At 38.8% G+C, this 16,070-nt stretch overlaps 1 protein-coding gene across 2 annotated transcripts in view; it reads left to right on the top strand.

The window, feature by feature from the left end:
- Positions 1–16,070, top strand: part of ntng2a (netrin g2a) — a 46,503-nt gene that overhangs the window by 8,765 nt on the left and 21,668 nt on the right. The window lies entirely within an intron of this gene.

Here is a 16,070-nt window from a genome sequence, read left to right as displayed (position 1 = left end):
AACCTCCGGTAATGTAATCCCTCAATCAATACTTATTCTGGTATGTCAGGGAGGAAATTGTTTTAACAGCGACAGGGTACAGGACGGGTTAAGTAGACAAATGGACATGCGGAAAGCAGCCTATCAGAGGCTGACTGATGTTTCACTTTTTCATAATGAGACAACTGGTGAAGTGGAAATGTTAAGCTAATACCCAGCAGAAAAACGTTGGGGGATATTTTATTCATTCCACAATATTGGGAAGCGTTTCAGCAGAATTTTGAATATTAAAAATGGCACAGCCTCCCTGATGGCCTGCCCCGTGTGTTCTCGTCTAAATGGAGTCTACGAGGTTGGCGGGGGGTGTCGGACAGAGTAATCGGATCAGACCCGGTGACAGCCGACCGGTGATGTTTTCTCCATCATAACCCATTTCCACCGCCATCAGACATTCACTGATAATCAGTGCTGATTACACTAAACGGCCTATAAGCACATGAGCCAAGAATCTTAATTGAGGAAGATGAAGTGTTACTTGTTCAAAGCAATTAAGGGACGCTGTTAATTTCCTTATTTACCTCTGTGTTTTGCGTCTTGTTTGGCAGTATAAGTTACGTGTGCTTTGGTAACATGTTTGCCTTCGAAGCATCTGCGGCAGCTAACTAATATTCTTAAGGAAAGCTGCTAAAAATAGCCTGGCAAACATATTCTGGAGAACATATTCCTCAGTTTCTTTTGCTCCTTTGATGGCATTCGTGAAAAATCTTCTTGATCTACCCATCTTAAAACGCAATGTTTAGCAAACGTGCCGTGCAGAACTCCACATGTCAGGGAGGACAATGTACAACGATCACTTTCTCTCTGTAGCTTCGTCTTTTCTTTTTCTGAAGATAGACTTTATGCACACTTTCTCCACCCGGTTTGGTGCAGTCTGACGAGAGACACAAGACAGTAAAAACATTTCACAAACAGACGTCCCAGAAGATGGAACGGATTTGGAAACGGCAGGGGACGGGAGGCGGTTGGGGGCTTCGTGTTCCATCAGACAAATATCCCAAAGACACTGCTTCAACCTTAATTAAACCTGGTAGGGGAAGAAAGAAAGAAATAAACCAAATTCCCAGGATTCATGTTAATGTATGCAAAGGCTTGATCAGATGCATCTCTTCTTGTACTCAGCCTTCCGTTGGTCCCTGTTGAATTTTTCCTGTATCTTCCCATGATACCAGATTTAAAATACAAGCAGACTTCCCTGCAAGCACAAAATGTTCTCACACAATGTTGGAACACATTTTTGAAGCAGTATTTATCTCTTTTGATTTGAAAGCTAAGCTTACAAACAGAAAAACAATAATCAAATGTTTTACTATCTACTTGCTGGGTTCATTCTGCACATTCAAAAAGTGAGAAAATAGAAGAAATGTACTATCGGAGTGGAAAGACTTTCCAAAAATAGTGGTTTTATTAATATCACTATTCAATTACCTTAAAATCATAGGATTTACTTTCTTCCATCCGGGCCAATTTCCAAGATATATCCTGACCATACTTTTACAACTAATGGGAATTTAGATGGATTTTTAAAAATAAAAATGATAAAAATAGCTTTACACACTAGCTTTATGAATAGACTAAATTTGACCGGCTCAAAGTTCTTTTAAGAGAAGTAGCAATGCCTGATTTGCAACCGAACGATTAATTTGAGTCAAATCTTTTTATGACTAATTTACTAAATGATTTCTAAAACCGATTTCAAACGTTTTTTTCATGAATTGGACTTATCCAGTTATTCTGACTCACTTTCTTTATATGGATAAAGTAAGTCTGCACAGGTTTGGAATGACATAGGTGAGTAAATAAAAATTTTTTGGGAAACTTTTTCTTTCTTATACAAAGAAACTGATAGGCCATTAAAGATCAAGGTCGACCAGAAATAAAACGGCTGTGTGTAAGTCTAAATCGAGGTCTCTGAGATGTCCTTGGGCCTACGTTGGCAAAGAGACAGAAGCTGTGGAAGGAAGGTGAGATGTAGAGAGCAACAGAGGTGCTATAAGGACAACATCAAGATCATGATGTCTTTATCACCAACGTGTAGGCAGAAACTCTATCGTGAAAGAACTGACATGAAGTGGTGTTTTGTAAAGAATCTTCAGTCCCTTACAGATACACACCCGCGCTTGAATTTTGCCATAGTTCTCTTGCATTTAAAGTAAGTGCTTGTGATGTCAAAAAAATAACTAAAGTACACATCCAGTGTTTTTTCTATTTTTTCCAAATGAAAGGTCCAATGTGAGAATCTATCCAATATAATATACATAACTATATCTTCAGACCTTACATAATGAAGCGTTATGTTTTTACGTGACAACAACTTTGTTCTCCCACTGTTGTGCTTCGAAAGGGAGTAGGTAGTGAGCCGTTGGTTGCAATTCGCAACCTCACCACTAGATACCGCTAAATTTCATGCACTGGACCTTTTGGGATATAAAACCCAGTGTAATGTGCTGTTGCCGACTCTGGATATTTGCATATGATGTATAATACATATCATTCACTCTATGTATAGTAAAAGTAAAGTAAGAGAGAAATAGAAAGTTAGCAGCAACACTACAGTGTGTAACATAAGGATTGACATGCATCTATGCGAGGGGTCTGATGGGTAAAACATCAGTAGTCAGCTTAAGCCTCATGATCACTGACAGACAGAACCGTTGGATGTATGTGTGATGCAGGCGCAACTATTTATTCACACTGACCCTTGTTCACCTCCTTCATCGGTCCCATTAGAAAAATGTCAGTCTGTCACAATGGCGTCGCCCAGAAGAAGCGAAATCTCCAGACATCAAGTAGAAGAAAGATAGATGTGATGGCATCCCTTGATTCTTCATGGTGTTTTGTGCTGTGTGAAGGGCACTGAGACTTCAATTCAAGGTGTAACATCAGGAGATCCCGCGTCTCATAATCAGAGAACTACAGATGACAGTTTAGATTTAGTCATTAGCTGTCGGACCGTCTCATTCATTTTCAGTTTCATGGTCCAAATGTGCCGTGAGGAAAAAATAAAAACACGGTCAACAACACGTACAGTAAATAACACATTCTGACTTTAATGGATTGGTGTGATAGTCCTCGCTGGTTTATGCTCGTTTTGGCGACAGTATTTTCTATATTGTGCAGTACAAAGATCCAAACATCCATAAAACAAACATACCATTAACAAAGTAGATTAGCTCTATATGCACACATCGGCCCCTCATTGGCCTGCAAGTCTTCACGGTGGTCAGAATCCATAAATCACAGAAGTCACTGGTCATAGCTTTATTTGATATGAGCTTGTGTTCTGCAGGGATCTGTCGATACTCAGACACGCTGACAGCTGCTTGGCGTGGCGTCTAAAGTGCACTGTGCCGTGAATCACCTGAAAGATCCCACCAGGTCTCTTACAGTACCTATCCTAACCAGCAAACTTTTATAATGTACCATCTTCACTAGAAAGACCGTCGCACGGTTGACTTGTTGGAGCAGGAGCTGGTTAAGGTGGATCTGGGCGGAGACTAATTAGCATATTCATAGGCTCCGTGTACACTAAATAGTTACATTGAAGCTATTTTGAAGCATTAAGAAATGTTTAAATATGTCATATTAAAGGTGAGTTGTAAGAGATAAACTTAGCAACTACAAGGGGACTTGAATAGTGTTCTACACAACTTTTTTGTTTTTAAAGCCTTGAAGGTCTCAGGGGCAGTCATGTAGTAGGCTCGGGGGGCAACAGAGCTGTGTCAACAGATCAATGAAGCCCCCCTATCAGAGCTAAGCATGAGTTTCCTTGAACAGAGCCTTGAGCGTGCTCGTGTGCTGCGTTTGAAGTGCACCTGTATGTAGCGCTGCGTTTTAGCACAGAGATGGTTTCATCTTACATTCCCTTTATTCCGTCTTATTTAGTGTGTATCACGAATCAGTAAGACCCGAAATCAATCAATCAAAACCTTGCTGCAATGTTTCCGATTTACGTATTATAAAATATATAGACCGTATCAATACATTTTTACATCGGTTTTTGCTGGAATTTGGCTGAAATTATATCTGTTAAAGTAGATTTTATCTTGCTCTCCACGGGCAAAGAAATCCTTGAAGTTTATTATTTAACAAGAATTGTATAAAGTGTGCTCTAAAACATAGGCAAAATTAGCATTTTTAAAAAGCTTTCTCACATCCGCCAATACAGATCAACGATATTTATGACATCATTCTACACCGCAGCTTATTATCAAGTTCAAGGCTTGAAGTAAATGAAAAGCTACTGGCTATTTTAACAGAGGGAGTGGCCACTCAATATGCTCCGCCTTAACATTCGGTTTTAGTGGAAATTATGTCCCCTCTTGAAACAAAGATGCACATTTCAAGGCACGTCAGTGGATTTTTAAACCTCATTGTGAGTGATAGTAACCAGGGCTGGATTGGTACTCGGGCATACCGTAATGAATTAGGGGGATCCCCCATGGAACGCAATCGCGAAGGACCTGGAAAACTTGGAACGCCATCGCGCACGGACAGGCCGACAGGTCGCTTGACAATGAAGTCCAGGGGCACTTTTGGTCCCAGCCCAGCCCTAATAGAAACTAAAGTAGTTGCCTTAGTACTAAAGTTCCTTTGCTGCAATTTGACATGAAGGATTCAAGCCAAAGTGAGAGGAATGATTTTTACTCAATAAGAGTTACTAAAATGTAACTTTTCAGGTTCTAAAAAAGTTCACAAGCAAACTACAAAGACATCCTAAATATCCCATCATTGGTCTATTTGACCACAATTCTCACCACACTGCGTCGCGTGGGCTAATGTGCGACCTGCAGTTTTTGTCTTTGTCTGCAGTTTCTTTCGTATGATGTAATACCCGCCCTAGTTTCAGCCGGAGATTATGCCAGCGATACACTGGTACAGTGTGAAGCAGGACGATGAATGTATTATAAATGCCCAGGTCCAGGCAGAGCTGCTCTTACTGTATTCCCACGGGGGGCTCCTTGAGTTTGCTTCTAAAACACCATCAGTGCTGACCATCAAAGGCAAGTCCTTGGCCCGGGATCGTCTTCTGCTTAGGTTACATTAGCCAGGGCGCAAACTCGGGCTCGCTTCCTCTTTCTCTGCATGCTCGGTGCTGTAACATATGCAAATATATATTATTAAACACATTCACAAAAACGTGCTTTGGGTTATTGGCAGTGCGGAAATTCAGATGGCGCTGTCTTCAAAGCCCTGCAGTGTCTCTGTGTTTATCAGCTGTACATGCATTTAAGTCTATAGACAAAATATGTTTCTTTTTGAAACATCAAAGGAAAGCGTGTCAATATTAGCAGTTTATATTCCAGCTATACAGATCAGCATTCGTGGTCATATGTTCATAATATCCATCACCAGCTGAACCAGGATCAAACAAGCAATTACACCAGCATTAACGTATTATACCGATTTTGCAGTCCGGATCAGCATATACTTTACATGTACATTACCTGCATACATGCAATCAATCATACAATGTTAAATATTTTGTAATGTTACAGAGGTTTAAAGGCAATGAGAAGCTGTGATTTCAGAGCCCAGGCAAGACTTTGAAAAGAAAACACAATGTGTGAATGCATTTTGCATCAAAGCTACAGAAGAAAGCTTTGAGATAAATGTTATATTTCAAGATTTTCACCCAACCTATTGACATCTCCATCTGATATTCAAAGGCACCTTCAAAGCCAGTGTGTATTGAACGCGAGAATTGAATGAAGCCAAATCCCGAGTCAACGAACCAGAGGAACCAGCCTACACATCCTCGTCCGAGTTTGCGGCCGCATGCTTGTCTGTTTACATGCATTGATCCTGCTAACCTGTGTTTCCAACGGAGTCTGTTTTCTCGCTGCTCAAAAGTGGGTATTATATGACTAATGATGCACTCTCTCGGCTGCGTGTATGATTCAATTAACCCGTGCCTTTTACCCTGAGCCCAGCCATCACTTTTTATGATGGATGAAAATCGGAAACTCCCCAGAAGCCCCCCCACCCTACAACACTCAGAATCTGTCTAACGCGATTAGCAATTTACAAAGCCAGAACAAAACTACAGTCGGATCGTAGCATCTCCATACCTCAAATGCATTTAAAGCTATTGCTGACTATAAAAAAATTATTTGACTGAATCACACTGTGTTTTTACAGACTTTTCATGTGTAATGTCCAAAACACTGTAATTTTTGTGTAGTTAAAAATTTTTTTTAACGTATTAACGTAGAACACAGTCAAAAATGGTCAAATTACAGAAAAAGACGCATATTTACTAAAAACTGGGGAAAATATGTAATTTTACAAGAAATAACTGCCAACCCCAGCTGACCGAAGATGTCCGTTTAAGGGATTTTTTTGACAGTGTAGGGCTGCACTATATAATAATCATATTATTGAAAACGTACATATCGCAGTATTGCATTAAACAATTGTTTGCCGTAACTGAATGATGTAAATACTTTCAAAGTTATGTATAGTCAAAGTTTTAGGTCAATGGCAAAGAGACATACTGTAAATGTTAATGTCTGTGTTTTGATCAGAAAGAATGATATATACAGAGCTGGATAGATTACTTATGAACTGTAATCAGTTACTGATGACATCATTTGTAATAAGTAACGTTATCTCTTAGATTACACATGAATGGGAACGTAATCGGACTACTTTTGGATAACATTCAGAATCTTATTTGATGTTACATATATTGAAGCAGAATAATTTTGTACTATTTTGACAGATGCAACAGGGAAAAATTGTAAATTCTTTATCACCAGAGCCTAAACATCTTTTTAAAGTACAGTACGGACAAAATACTAACATTCATATAACTTGTTGTTATAGCGTTTACTGATAGTATCAATGAGTTTTCCCATGGGTTTCCTTAAAAATGAAATTGTGCCTATTAGGGGTGTGACAAGATGATTTGTCAAGGTCTCATGATATCAGCATGAGGGTGTTTGAAAGTGAAATTAGTATAGAAGTTGCCCTGCCACTTTTAAATCATATCATAATTCACAAAAATAGACGAAAAATTACATTCATTTAAGATACATCTATTGTGCATTTTGTGATTTTCAGTTGAATAAACGTCAATATTTTCGTTTATTTTATCATTTAGGATTACTTTAAAATAGTGTAAAAATCTTGATTTGTTATTGTGAATCCAATATGAGATGACATTCTCATCTCGTGGAGTAAGTGTCTCGTCACACCCCTATACTGTACATCCTGCAGTCAAATGCTAAGTGCCGCTGCATTTTGTATCTCTGTGCGATCCCCTCTCTGCTGTAAAATCTTGAAGAATCACAAACAAGTGGTAGGTATGTTTATTATAAAAATAAGAATACAAATAGACAAAAAAAGAAAAGAATTAGGGAAAATCGCCGAACTGTAACTTACTGAAATTCTGTGAATAGTATGTAATAATGTAATCCATAAAAAAGTAACTGTAGTCTGAAGTATTTTAAAATGTAGTTTAAACTAATGTAGTTTAAGTACTTGATTTTTGGAATCTGATCACGTAATCCAGATTTCATGTAATCCGTTACTACCCAACTCTGTATATACTATGGTTATATAATTTTCAATTTTGAAAATGTAAAGCATTATCGTATTGCATATTGTAAATACAAATTTTCTTTTATGCAGCGCTATCTGATGGGTCAAATGTTCATCTTTATTTTCTTAATTATAATTATAATAATTTGTAACATTTATATACTGTAGCGCTTCACATGGAAGGAGGGATTTCCTCAACCACCAGCATCCACCTGGATGATGCGGCGGCAGCCATATTGCGCCAGACCGCCGCTTAGAACGCGAATTTGGCCAGGATGAAATAGCTCTGAAAACTCATGCGCTGGTTGACATGATTGATAAATACTTACGATCGATAAAATGTGATGATTGATGAAATTACTTTTATTTAATACATATCATATTTGATGGTACTATGAACCACTGCTGTACTAAAAAATGCTGTGTGAAGGTTCATTAAAATAATTTTCATCTTTTGATGAAAGCGTGAGGAAAAAATGACAATTCAAACCTTTTCATCTTTAAATAACCCACCCTGCTTAACCAAGTAAAGGCATCGCGACACGTTCATGTTTCTTCTGAATTACATCATACCTCTCCATGTCATAATCACTTTGTCTCATTACGCCGTTTATCTTGTAAGGCGTCAATCACGCATCCCAGACGCCAAATGAAAGCGGGCCAGCATCCTCTCTATGAGAAAAACAGAGTTAATTGTGTAAAGCTTATAGTGTAACCTCATTATGACAGGAGATGAAACGGCTTCTTCAAACGACAGATTGTTGTGGTTGCTTGTTAGGAAAAAAGGAGCGTCTCACTGTTCTGTCACTTCACAGATGAAGGCCCATATTCATTTTTTATTCAGTGCAGCTTTTTTAGGTCCTGATTACAGCAGTTAGCGCACCTGGCAATGCCATAAACCTTTATTATTGTGTACACAGTAAAAACAGCACAAAGGAATAAAACACGGTAGACACAATGTGCAATTCTAGGTTTCTGGCAGCATTTTTAAAATGTTATCAGAAAAACAAGAAAAGAAAACATCCTCTGCCAAATTTTCATTTGCAAGCTGATCTTTGAAATTCTATTATGGTTGTTAGGCTTCTGCAAAAGTGAGCACCGCGGGCATAAATATCTCCGCTGCCCAGATTCACACCCTAGGGGCTCAGAATAAAAGGGGGTGTCCCAGGAAGGCAAACAGAATTTTTCATCACAACGCCGTCGCTCATCAAAATTTCATCCGGCCATCCTGTATGAGACTGGATCTAGATTCACACCATCACAGCAGGATGTTCCAATTCAGCCCACTGGTCCACTCTCCTCAAATAAAAAATTGTTCATCAAATTCTCTTTTCTGCCCATTAATGATATCATAAAGATCATAATGCTGAAATGTTTGCAGAAGACGGATTTCGGTAACACTTTACCATTGTATGGTTGTATTTGTCAAATAGATAGTTCAGCTGAAAAACTACAGTATATTGTTCGTTGTTAGTTCATGTTTGCTAATGACTTTACTAATGTTAACAACCTTATTTTAAAGTGTGACGATTTAATTTACGTTTTACAATTGGCTTACATTTTTGGTGAAAGTGTGAATCTTCCAAGCCAGAGTTGAAATGCATGAATTCAATTTAATTCTTAAGTTACAGTGTTGCTGACTATTCAATCATGTTCAATGAGAATCACTGACAATGACAATGTCTATTCAAATCACTTATTTCATTGGCATCTCATGTAATTAATACAATGAACATCGTAAAGGATTGACAGTCCTGCTTTATAAGTAAACATATTAGATGTCACCACCATTGGGCTTCTCATTGTTAGACTTAAGATCACAAATCACACTTGCTGAATTTAATCTGAAGCATGTGCCTGTATTCTGCATTGGATGTCTAGAGGATGGAGCTCTGCGGACAGTGACTCAGCAGGCGGGGAGTCGCATTCTGGTGGGGGGGAGAAATTAATTATGATGTTTCCGTGGGGGGGAGAAATTAATTATGAAGAGACCACCCTTATTCCTTCCCTCTGAAACTCCTTCAACTTTTTTGATGTGCCGGCGACGGCGCAGCCTCTCTCTCTCTCTTTCTCTCCACGTCCCCTTCCCTCGCCGTCTCCGTAACGTTAATCCACGTCTTCCATACGAGAAGCGGCAAAGCTTACACTGGGCTTCCGCCCATCCGTCCGGGAGCGCAGAAGAAGCCCTTTCCTACATCCTGTGTGAATAATTTACAGGAGCGGCCGGTGCCAATCCTTTCAAGGTCGTCTGCAATTCAGAGTGAAACAGCCAGGAGCTGTGATACAGGAAAGGCCTTGGGCCTCATGGGGAGGGCCTTCTCTCCCCCGTCTCTCCAACCTTTTAGCTACAAATCCTCTAGGTTGTGGTGACACTAGAAGTTTGCCACCACCCTTCAGCGCTTCTTTTGTATGGCCAGCTCTCGGAGGCATTGGGGGAAAACAGCGGGCCGTTTTTCATTAGCCGATTCCCCAGGCCGATAAATAAAAGACCATATTCAGAAATGAACTACCCGTGACTGCCTTTTAACAGACGGATATGCTATTGTAAGGCTGACCTTTTTCACAGGCTATACTTCAAAAAATTTCAGAGAGGGGTCAGAAGACTGATAATAGGGAATGTGGACATGCGGATGTCTTGCAGAGTGAACGCTTTGGAAGAGGTTCGCCATTGGAGAAACCTGAATCAGGAATGGTTTGCGGAGGTCAGGGCTTTCAGGCTACTAAGAAAGGATTGAGATGAGGAAGAGAGGAGAACCAATTATCAATGCTGGTCTTAGCCAGGCCCTGCGTGATGCTGTTTTTATAAATCAATATCTTCTTCCTGAACACGGTGTAAACGGAATAGAAAGTTATTGAGGGAGAGCTGTCATGTTCAATTTATATCTTCAATCAATAAGATAAAAGTGCATGCTCTTGTACACTACTGGTCAAAAGATAATAATAAAGAATAATCAATTATTCTTTATTATAATATTTTTCACACTTTACAAGAATAAGCAATACAATAACACAAATGGAACTTTGGGAATTGCACAGTCCAAAGTAAACAAAACAATTTTCACTGTACTCACTTTTTGCACTTTAGAGAAAAAGAATAATAATGCTTAACTTAAAATCTTAAAAGCCTTTAATTTTTTCATAAATGTGCTTTACTCCCTGGTGAAAGAAGACACACTAAAATACACTTGAATAGATTTAAAGTGCTCTATTTTTACACACGTATTTTGTACTTTTGAGGGTCCTCAAAACTGTTTTGAGACACCACGAAGTACTAAAGACGATATCTTTTTGTAAGTGAAGAACAAATTTAATGTGTGAATAAAGAGCACTTTAAGTACATTTATGGAAGAGTACGAAGTGTAATTAAATAAAGTGTATTTTAGTGCACTTTTATTATACCTGGGCTCTTGGCATTTTATAAAAAAGCTTCTTGAGGTGCAATGCTTTTACAATCAAAAAGATTGTAAGATCATGAGAGACCTTTGAAAGAGAATTTGTGACCAGTAGTGTAATGCACTGGAGTTACTAAAGCCCGCTATCTATTATAATATGAATTTCTTTACATAAATCTTAAAGAGCTAGTATACATCTTAAAAATGTAAGCTAAAATCTTGAAAGAAAATGGAACTCATCTTGCACAGATCAAACGCTCTGTGCATCCTTCTAGTATCATATGCAACCAACTAGCAAGTCTCTAATCCTGGTTCACAGCTGGGATGTTAATCCTATTGACTATTTCATAAAAGGCTTTTGTGAAATCACCAACTAAAATGCATCCCAACAAACTACAGGCACTGATATTTTGTGAAACAGGCCAAGTCTGTGGTTTTCTCCGAAAGGCCGTTTAAAAACCCACACCTTGCTTTTCCCTAATGGCGGATCTTTCTCACCAGTTCTTTTCTTGTGCTGTTCTTCAATCCGCTTCAAAATGGAGGTAATAAGTCAGTCGGGCAGTGGTGATAATGACCAATCTCGGCCAGCCCGAGGTGACTCTCCGGGCACCGATTGTCCTCGTCTTTCCTCCATCCGTTTTTGTTTGCGTAAGTGCCTGATGATGAGCCCGGCAGTGCTTCTGTGCAAATGAGAATAAATAGTCAGTGTGTCTCCTGAGAGAGAACTGTGGGAAAAATAAATCAAGCGCCCATTAACAGCAGCTTCCAGCTGCTCGGGAGTAACGGACTCCAGTCGCAGCCTTTTATCTGTCTGTCTGTGTTTGTTTAGTACGCCTGCAATTTATTCAGCCGAACCAACGCTCGCCTTATTTGCACCAGACTTTTACACAAATTGTGAAAGAAATGTAGCCGTTATGTCCTATTAAGGCATAAACACTAGTAATGATATTCTATAAACGCTCCGTAATGATACTCTGGGAATTCTGCCTCGATCTCGGGGCATATCTAAACGAAATCTTGTCACTTAAAGAGAATGATGAACACAGAAAAAGACAATATTTGGAAGAATGCTTGTAACCAAACTGTTCTTGACCACCATTGACTAACGTAGTAGGAAAAAGTGCTTTATACATTTCTTTGCTCCGTTGAACACTTAAGATATTTTGAAGAATGTACGAACGCAAACTTTTCTGGGCCACTTTCCTACTATGGTAGTCAATGGGGGTCAAGATCTGTTTGGTTACAAGCATTCTTCCAAATATCTTTCTGTCGGTGTTCATCAGAACAAAGAAATGTATACAGATTTGGAACAATTTGAGGGCGAGTAAATGATGATGAACTGTGTCTTTAAGGCAACATTTCAAAAAGCTGCAGTAAAATTGTTTACCACATTATCACGTGTCATATTAACACAAAATCAATGATCATGGTTTATAATATCACGGTTAGTGTCAATACCGGTATACCTAGTTAAAAAATATCATCTGTGTGCAATACCAAAGTAAATCTCATAATTCCAGTCTCGAGGTTTGAAACCACTGCTGAATAACAATCTGTTAGTTACTGTACTCAATCTCTCCTTTGAGTTCTTCTGCTGTGCCTGAGCATTAAAGGCCATATGTTTATCTCATACTCCTGATATTTAAGCTACAGATGGCCAGATAGGGGTTTGATCCTAACCCAACAGTAGAGCCTGGCACCAGCCATACCCATGAGATCCGTTCCTGTATGACCCGGTGGAGGCTCCAGTCCTGGGGTGGCTAGATATAGCTGCCCTGAATCGAGTGCAGGTCAGAGAGACCTCACCTCACACCCCAGAAAAAGATGCTGGTACTCCAGCCCCCCACTGAGAGTCAGGAAGCCCCTTGCTGTTTTCCTGCTACCTGCAGAGAAGTCGACCAATTCTCTGCGCTTAAACGCACCGATGGAGATTGACTTTGGCCTCTTTGTAGCCCACTTAACTGTGGCAATACACAATTCTTTCTGTCCTTGGTTTTTAATCACAAGACTTTACTGTCGGCTTGGCACTTTTTTTGGTGAGGTGTCAATAGTTTAGAATATTCATGATGACGAGGAACGCATACCAATCTGCGTATCGCTTTCAGTTCTCACACTCGCTATCCAAGCACATTTACAAAACGCCAGCAGGCATTTATTTTGCTGTCAAATCAGACAGATTTCTTTTTAGTGTTGTTTTTACCATGCAAGAGCTTGTATCACTCGCCTGATAACTGCAGCTATTGTAAAATGCCTACTATTCTGTGCTAAAATTCCTGATGTAACATGTTTAAGTGGGTTTAATCACAGTAATGAAGTGTTTCTCTGAGCACTTTTGCCAAAATCAAGGTACATATTTCTTGTTTAAAAAAATACATTATATTATATATATATAAACAAGAAATATGTACCTTGATTTTGTTTGGTTTCGTCACGTCTTGTTTTTCACATTCAGCGTGTTCTTTACTGATGCCGTGGTCTCCTTGTCACCCAAATAAAGATTATATAAAAAAAGATGAAATAATCATAATGGAAATAGTGGCACAGTGTGTACATTTGTGTAGTGACACACTAAATTCACTTTAACATTAACATCATTTTTTGAATAAGTCCCATTATAAAATAAACGTCTGGGCCTGTTTGCGAATAAAAACGATATTGTATAATATATAATAAGCATTTAAAAAATGGCACAAATTGTATTTTGTTCATGTCTTCATCAGCTTGAATGTCACCTTCCAATGAAGCAAACAAAATGTTTTTGTTTAAATAAAAATCAACCCCTGGGAGATAAATGTGCCTGCAGATGAAGAAACATTATGCAACACAAGCAGAATAAGCAGATGGAACAAGGCGTCTCAATGCCTGCACCGGCTCCAGAACACCTCCGTATCTGCATAACACTCGTTCTCAGCTCATCGCCCCTCACAGGATGGGTCCAAATTCCAATCTGTACATGCGCTGGTTTAGAGGACTTTAAATCCTGGATTTGGTGAGAAATTGATAAGTGCCAGTGTCACGCTTTAATTGATTAGCGCTGAATAGCGCTCCGTCTCAGGAAAGCTAAGAGGTCTCCCCTAAGGCGAAGATCTTTGGACTGAAGTGGTCCGATGCTGATTAATTTGTCATGATAGGAGCTTGACGGGCACTTGGTCGTTGAGAAGCAGTGGAATGAAAGAGGCTGTGATTGACATTGGGTTTTAATTATGGCTCCGAGGCCTCCAGAGGGTGGTAGATGTCTGACTGTTTCCTCTGGCTTTTGAAAACATCTAATTAAAATAAATGAAATCGAGTCAAATCGCAAGATGTCCATCATTTACTTTTGGCTATCAGCTGTGTTTGAAGAAGCCTATGTTTCGTGATGGAGGTTTGGTATGGGTAGTGCATAAGGATCTGGGTTTTAAACTGGCTGGCGTCATCCTTTTCTCTGTCTGCCCTTGACTGTTCTATACATCATGAGACATCAAATAATGCTTTTTTCAAATTATTTTGTGTTCTATAAAATTCCCTTTTATATGCACTATGAATTACTATAATAAACTTACACACCTTAAAACTTACTTTCTTGTGAAAGACATTTTGTATTTCCTCAACTTTCTAATATTTTCTGATCTTCTCTGAAATGTTAAATATAATAAAAATAGCAATGCTGATAGTAAAATGTGTAAATCTTTTTAAGCTTCTTTTGGTTATCGAATTAACACAAACTCTATACTCCAAAAAAAAAGAAATGCATTACATATAACCACATATTTATTTTAAATATCCACGTGCTATATATTCTATTACTCAAACCCAAAATTCTGCAACACGCTCTTCAACAATTGCACCGATTACAATTTTCGTTTTAAAAGTTAAAATCCTTCTGAAAATCGAAATTCCATTGGAAGGAATAGCTTCACAGCAATCTGGCACGGCCCATGACAGCATTTTATTCACGAGTTTGGTATGTTTAGCTGGAATCGCTTTCATCTGAATCTTCAGATGGCGAGCACGAGGTATGACCTCATTATACGGCAATACGAGGTTTGGTTGTGGGGCGTCCACGTGGAAATGGGTCAGCTTTATAAATATTAAATGCAAATGGATAGCTGTTCGCTCTGGTGGGTACGGAAAAATTTCCAAAGCATTGGGATTTACACACTCATTTGATTAGGGAGATTGTAATTGAAAAAGTCTTGATTTCCATACTAACCCGCTTTCCTCTCCGGACCTTTAATCTCAACCATCCGTAAAGTCGACAGTCAGCCGAAGCGTTCCTCGTGGACTCATAGCGGGGAAGAGGCATTTCTCTTCTGGCTTTTATTATAAGGAAAGACAAAGCCATCTCAACATCTCCCATTCTTTCTGATTATCAGTAATGATCATTACTCACGCTCTTTCTTGAGCCACCCAAACCCACCAACCCATGACGGAGGCTATATTTGGAACAGAGCAGACGATGCTGTTTACTGTCCTCAGTTTCAAGAGTCTCAAACATCAGACATAAAAAGTGTCTTTGCTCAAAGAGCTAATTTTCCTCTACTGTACATCAAACAAGAAAAGCGTACAAACATGAGAAGTCTTTTGCTAATCTTCAGAGATATTAAGTAAAAATAAGTCAATATTATCCAACTAATCTCTCATAGAGAGGATGTAATGGTTTCTGGGCACCAATTGAAATGAAACCGAACAAAACAAAAAGCAAGGAAAGTACATGAACAGGCCTGTTTACACACGTAGTGGATGCAACAAAGTGACAGCAAGTCATTTATTTTTAATGATAGTTGGTGGTAGTAGGATTTTTTTTACATGAAATGACTAGTTCACCCCAAAATAAAAATGATGTCATGACTTTCTTCTGTCGAACACAAAAGAAGATATTTCGAGAAATGTTCATACTTGTGTTCATACAATGGAAGTCAACGGGGTTCTACGTTGTTTGGTTAACAAAGTTTTTCAAAATACGTTATTTTGTCTTCAGCAGAAAAAAAGAGTCATACAAATAAATATAAAGCATAAGATAAAAGATTATAAAATTAGTATATAACTCCTATATCTTCTATGAAAGTCTGAGGTCTAAATGCAATGATGGTACATCGTACCTGCCTGGCAACCTTT

This window comes from Barbatula barbatula (assembly GCF_947034865.1).
Source record: "Barbatula barbatula genome assembly, chromosome: 11".
NCBI lineage: Eukaryota > Metazoa > Chordata > Actinopteri > Cypriniformes > Nemacheilidae > Barbatula > Barbatula barbatula.
This window is presented reverse-complemented; position numbering and strand designations above follow the sequence as displayed.